General features: G+C 47.3%; 1 protein-coding gene across 4 annotated transcripts in view; it reads left to right on the top strand.

Annotated features, from left to right (window-relative positions):
• The first annotated feature begins 226 nt into the window (after window positions 1–226).
• The window catches only part of ZNF114 (zinc finger protein 114), an 18996-nt gene continuing 13220 nt past the window's right edge, over window positions 227–6002 (top strand). The window contains exons 1-3 of one of the 4 annotated variants that reach the window (XM_031934918.1): window positions 227–364; window positions 1489–1651; window positions 1923–2024. The gene's annotated coding sequence lies outside the window, so the exon portion shown is untranslated. Of the gene's footprint in view, window positions 365–1446; window positions 1652–1922; window positions 2025–4429; window positions 4528–6002 lie in introns of those variants that run through there. The other 3 variants (XM_023182694.2, XM_031934919.1, XM_023182693.1) reach the window with 3 other exon arrangements.

Genomic DNA, 6002 nt, shown 5'->3' with positions numbered 1-6002 from the left:
AACTGATTAACCCACCTTACGACATTCCACCTTTATGACTTGTTCCTGTCCTGCCCCAACTGACCCGTCGACCCTGTGACATTCTTCTTCTGGACAACGAGTCTCATGATCTCTCCACCATGTACTTTGTGACCCCCTCCCCTACTGACAACAGATAATCAGCTTTAACTGTAACTTTCCACGGCCTACCCCAACGCTATACAGCTGCTCCTCTCCTGTCTCCTTTGCTGACTCTCTTTTCAGACTCAGCCCACTTGCACCCAAGTGAATAAACAGCCTTGTTGCTCACACAAAGCCTGTTTAGGTGGTCCTCTATACGGACACGCGTGACACCCAGGAGTTCAAGACTAGCCTGGGCAGCATAGTAAGTTCTCATCTCTAAAATAAAATAAATAAAACAAAATAAAACAAAACAAAATAAATAAAATAAAATAAATGCCAGGTGTGCTTGTACGCACCTGTCGTCCCAGCTACCTGGGAGGTTGAAGTGTAGGATCGCTTGAGGCTGCAGTGAGCCAAGATTGCGCCACTGCACTCCAGCCTGAAGGACAGAGCAAGACCGTGTCTCAAAAAAAAAGAAAAAAAGAATGAGAAAAGGAAAAAAATAAAGAAGGGACGGAGGGAGGGGCAGGGAGGGAGAGAGGAAGGGGGGAAGAAAGAAAAGAAAGAAAAGGAGGAAAAGAAAGAGAAAGAAAAGAAGAAAAGAAAGAAGGAAAGAAGAGAAAGAGAGAGAAAGGAAGAAAGAAAGAGAGAGAAGAAAAAGGAAAGAAAGAAAAAGAAAAAAGTAAGGAAGGGAGAAAGGAAGGAAGAGTGGGAGAGAAAGGGAAGGAAGGGAGGGAAGAAGAGAGAAAGAAAGAAAAAAGGAAGAGAAAGAGAAGAAAGAAAGGGAGGGAGAGAGAGAAAGAAAAAAGAAAGGGAAAGAAAGAAGAAAGAAAAAAGAAAGAAAGAAAGAAAAGAGAAAAGAAAAAAAGAAGGGCTGGGTGCGGTGGCTCACGCTTGTAATCCCAACACTTTGGGAGGCCAAGGCGGGCGGATCACGAGGTCAGGAGATCGAGACCATCCTGGCTAACACGGTGAAACCCCGCCTCTACTAAAAATACAAAAACTTAGCCGGGCGTGGTGGTGGACGCCTGTAGTCCCAGCTACTCGGGAGGCTGAGGCAGGAGAATGGCGTGAACCCGGGAGGCGGAACTTGCAGTGAGCTGAGATCGCGCCACTGCACTCCAGCCTGGGCGAGAGAGCGAGACTCGATCTCAAAAAAATAAAAAAAGAAAAGAAAGGAAAGAAAGGAAGGAAGGAAGAAAAAAACATTTCAAGGCTAGGTGACAGGAGCCTTGCGGTTTAGCCGCTAGTCAACGGATGGGGTGCGGGTGGTAGCAAAAACATAAAAATGAGGACGACAGAAACCAGAGACCCCCCAAAGTGTCTGTTTCCGCCCTTTTACAGTACAGAGAAATAACAAACGCCTTCTTTCCTTGGAAAATGCAGGAAGCCAGCAAGCGGCCAGCGTCTCCGGAGCCCGCAAGGAGGCGCGTTGGCTGCGCAGACAGAGCGCTTCCAAGCCGGAGAGCCTAGGAACGGTGGCGCGGGCGGAGGTGACAGCGAGGACCCAAGGCTGGGGTTTCCTGCTTGGATCAGGAGTGCCTGGCGAGTAAGTTCTACAGGAAATGTCAATCTACTGGCCGTGGGGGTCAGACTCTGGGGTCGGGGCGATCGGGTCCCTGGGCCGGGCGGCGGGGGGGGCAGGCAGGAGTGCGGGCGCTGGGATCCCCTGTCTGCTCGGCTCCCCTCTCCTCCTCCTGGTCCCTTACTCCGTCCATTTTGAGGAAGGGGTCAAGAAGCGGGTACAAAATGTCTGGGCAGGACGAATCTCTGTCGTCGGTCCTTCCTGGCGGACTCGTTAGGTTGATTTATTTCAACAGTTTGATCCCCATCCTGGTTCAGCTCCGAAACGCTGCTGGGCTGCGCGCGCTTTTGGGCTGCGCCACCCGCAGAGACATCTAGAAGCCAGAGCTAGTGGAAGTGTGCCTGCGTGTCCGTATTAAGGGCGGGACCCGGCCGGGGCCCAGGGACTTGAGAGTTGCTGTCGACAAAAGCCTCATTGTCTCTACCCTTCCGGGAGGAAAAGGGAAGGCACGAATGACCCACGTGTTCAGCCCCCGAGCGCGCCCTTCACCTTGGCCCAGGGAGAAGGGCGCTTCCCCTATGCCGTGTTGCAACCTTGCGAAAGCGCCTGTCCCCTGGCTTGGACAGCAGAGATGCCCGCATGCAGCGGTTGCAGGGGTTGTGTTCTTTGCATCCATAAAAGTACTGGAGCTGGCAGGGCGAGGTGGCTCACGCCTATAATCCCAGCATTTTGTGAGGCCGAGGCGGGCGGATCACCTGAGGTCAGGAGTTCAAGATCAGCCTGGCCAACATGGTGAAACCCCGTCTCTACTAAAAATACCAAAATTAACTAGGCGTGATGGCGCGCGCCTGTAATCCCAGCTACTCGGGAGGCTGAGGCAGGAGAATCGCTTGAACCTGGGAGGCGGAGGATGCAGTGAGCTGAGCACCTGTAATCCCAGCTACTTGGGAGGCTGAGGCAGGAGAATCGCTTCTACCTGGGAGGTGGAGGTTGCAGTGAGCCGAGATCGTGCCACTTCACTCCAGCCTGGGTGACAGAGCAAGACTCCCTCTCAAAAAAAAAAAAAAAAAAAAAGTATTGGATTGGAGCCTGTTGTGATGAGTCCGGGCAGGGCCAGACTTGCAGGATGCACTGGTTTGTTAGAGAAAAAGCTTTGAGGGTTTGAGTTTGGTGCGCTGAGCATGTTCTTTTATGGGAACTGAGACCTCAGTAGAGGAAATGTATAAAAAGGACAAGCTGCAAGGAGAGTGGTGTGAAGGTGCCAGGATCAAACCCCACCGTCAGAACAAGATGCATTTTTATTACTAATCTACTCCAGTGAGGTCTGGTTTACTGGAACTCAGGGCAAACATGGGAATGTGTTTCATCAGCCAGGTATTTATTCGTCATAGACAATCAGGTAAAAGCCAGCCTCAGCCTGCTCACCTGATCAGACCCACAATGGTGTATTGTTTTTCTTTTTCTTTTCTTTTCTTTTTTTTAACTATTGTCCTGAGCTGATGTGTCTGAGATTATAGGGACACAACTGGTGCTCCAATTGTATTGGGGAAAGGACAGAATTCAGGGAAACTGAATTGAAATAGACTGTTTTATCTTCTTAGGTAGGCTTAAAGCTGAGATGCGTGTAATGGGGTTATCATCAGGTCTGGTGGTTTCCTTGGGAACTATAAGGTCAAGATAGACGTGGAATGTTGTGTCTTAAAACTCTTATCTACAGCTCAGCCCCTGAGTTGCACAGGCTTGCTTCTGTGTGGAAGCGACGTGGATCCCCCAGGCAACAGTGGGGCTTTTCATGTTTACCGATAGGACGTCAAAAAGCAAAGTTTTTGATAAGCTGTGAATTTTAGAGAACAAAGTTTCTCAGGGAGCAAGAAAATAAGAAAAAGTAATAACCTCAAAGACAGGGCTTGTTATTACTATTTCCTTTAGACTGCTGCTGGCTTGATCGAGTCTGATACCTCCTCCTGATGCGTGGCAGGGCAGGTTTTCACATTATTTCACAATGAGAAGGTTGCAGTGTCATCCCTGGTTTGCCCAAGCATGCAATTGCTTTCTTTTTCTTTTTCTTTTTTTTTTGAGACGGAGTCTCTCTCTGTCGCCCAGGCTGGAGTGCAGTGGCACAATCTCAGCTCACTGCAAACTCCGCCTCCCGGGTTCAAGCGATTCTTCTGCCTCAGCCTCCCCAGTAGCTGGGATTACAGGGGTGCACCACCATGCCCAGCTAATTTTTGCTACTCAGGAGGCTGAGGTAGGAGAATCGCTTGAACCCGGGAGGTGGAGGCTGCATTGAGCCAAGATCACGCCACTGCACTCCAGCCTAGGCAACAGAGCAAAACTCTGTCTCAAAAAAAAAAATAATAATAATAATAATAAATACTCAAAAGAAGAGTTGATTGATAATTTCTTTTTTTTTTGTATAAAAGTGAATATTTACGCTGAGGAAAGAAATCAAATAATCACAACTTTTTTTGGAAATTTTTGAGAAATAAAAAAGAAATACCCAAACCATCACAAAATCAAGAAAATTTGACACTGTTGGTTAGAGCTGCCTGGAAGATGTCTATACGGTATTTCTTCTATTTGATCATATACCCTTTGAGTACTCCTATTCGATAATGTCCTGTGGAGAATATATATAAATATATGTATGTGTGTGTGTGTGCGCGCATATGTATATGAATATATTCTCCACAATATATAAAAATATATATACACACACACACATATTTATATATTTATATATGTGTGTGTATATACTTTTTTTTTTTTTTTTTTGAGACGGAGTCTCGCTCTGTCACCCAGGCTGGAGTTCAATGGCGCAATCTCAGCTCACTGCAACCTCTGCCTCCCAGGTTCAAGCAATTCTCCTGCCTCAGCCTCCTAAGTAGCTGGGATTACAGGCATACACCACCACACCCGCCTAATTTCATATTTTTAGTAAAGACGGGGTTTATCCATGTTGGTCAGGCTGGTCTCGAACTCCTGACCTCAGGTGATCCGCCCACCTCGGCCTCCCCAAGTGCTGGGATTACAGACGTGAGCCATTGTGCCTGGCCAATATATATGTATATACATTTTTATATGTGTGTATATATATACATACACACACACATATATATATATAAATATATATGCACATATATTTACGTGTGCGTGTGTGTATATATATAAATTCAGCTTTTTCTCATATGTTTAATTGAATTTTTAAATTATTTATAGTTTAGAAAAGTTTTGAGTCCACAATTCATTGCTGACTCGTAATGAAGTGTGTCACGTAAATGTTTAGGTTTGTCCTCAAATTGAGGGAACTTGCCATCAAGTTTCTTTCAAATATCATGTAAGTCTTAGATTTTATGGCATTCTAACATTTTATGAACAAATTACTCATACTATGTGAGTTGACCAGTCATCAGATGTCACATTTGGAGCAGGAAGAGTTTTGGGGGTTTGTTTTTGTTTTGTTTTGTTTAATAGAAAAAAACCAGTTTGGGGGTTTGTGGTGTTTTTGTTGTTGTTGTTGTTGTTGCAATGGAGTTTCGCTCTTGTTGCCTGGGCTGGAATGCAGTGGCACCAACTCAGCTCACCGCAACCTCCGCCTCCCAGGTTCAAGTGATTCTCCTGCCTTAGCCTCCCGAGTAGCTGGGATTACAGGCATGCGCCACCATGCCCGGCTAATTTTTTGTATTTTTAGTAGAGACTGGGTTTCTCCATGTTGGCCAGGCTGGTCTCCAACTCCCGACCTCAGGTGATCCACCTGCCTCAGCCTCTCAAAGTGCTGGGATTACAGGTGTGAGCCACCGCACTCAGCCTAGAGTTAGATTTCTTTAGGCAGGATGCAAACACATTGTGTGCGTTTCTCTTTCAGGGCTCACACCCTTGAACTCACCTCCCTTTGTTCATGACATTAACTAGCTGGAGTCCCTGGGTGGTTAGAGTAGCAGAACGTCCACGCCTGTGGATTTGTGTGGTTGTTCCTTGTGTTGTTGAAAGTTAGACCTGGCCAGGCATGGTGACTCATGCCTGTGATCCCAGCACTTTGGGAGGCTAAGGTGGGAGGATTGCTTGACCCCGGGAGGTCAAGGCTACAGTGAGCCCTGATCACACCACTGCACTCCAGCCAGGGCAGCAGAGTGAGAACCTGTCTCAAAAAAGAAAGAAGAAAGAAAGAGAGAGAGAGAAAGAGAGGGAAGGAAGGAAGGAAGAGAGGGAGGGAGGGAGGGAAGGAAGGACAGAGAGAGAGAAGGAAGGAAAGGAAGGAAGGAAGGAAGGAAGGAAGGAAGGAAGGAAGGAAGGAAGGAAGGAAGGAAGGAAGGAAGAAAGGAAGGAAGAGAGAAAGGAGGGAGGGAGGGAAAGAGAGAGAGAGGAAGGGAGGGAG

The sequence above is a fragment of the Piliocolobus tephrosceles genome, chromosome 21 (genome assembly GCF_002776525.5).
Source record: "Piliocolobus tephrosceles isolate RC106 chromosome 21, ASM277652v3, whole genome shotgun sequence".
Lineage (NCBI taxonomy): Eukaryota > Metazoa > Chordata > Mammalia > Primates > Cercopithecidae > Piliocolobus > Piliocolobus tephrosceles.
This window is presented reverse-complemented; position numbering and strand designations above follow the sequence as displayed.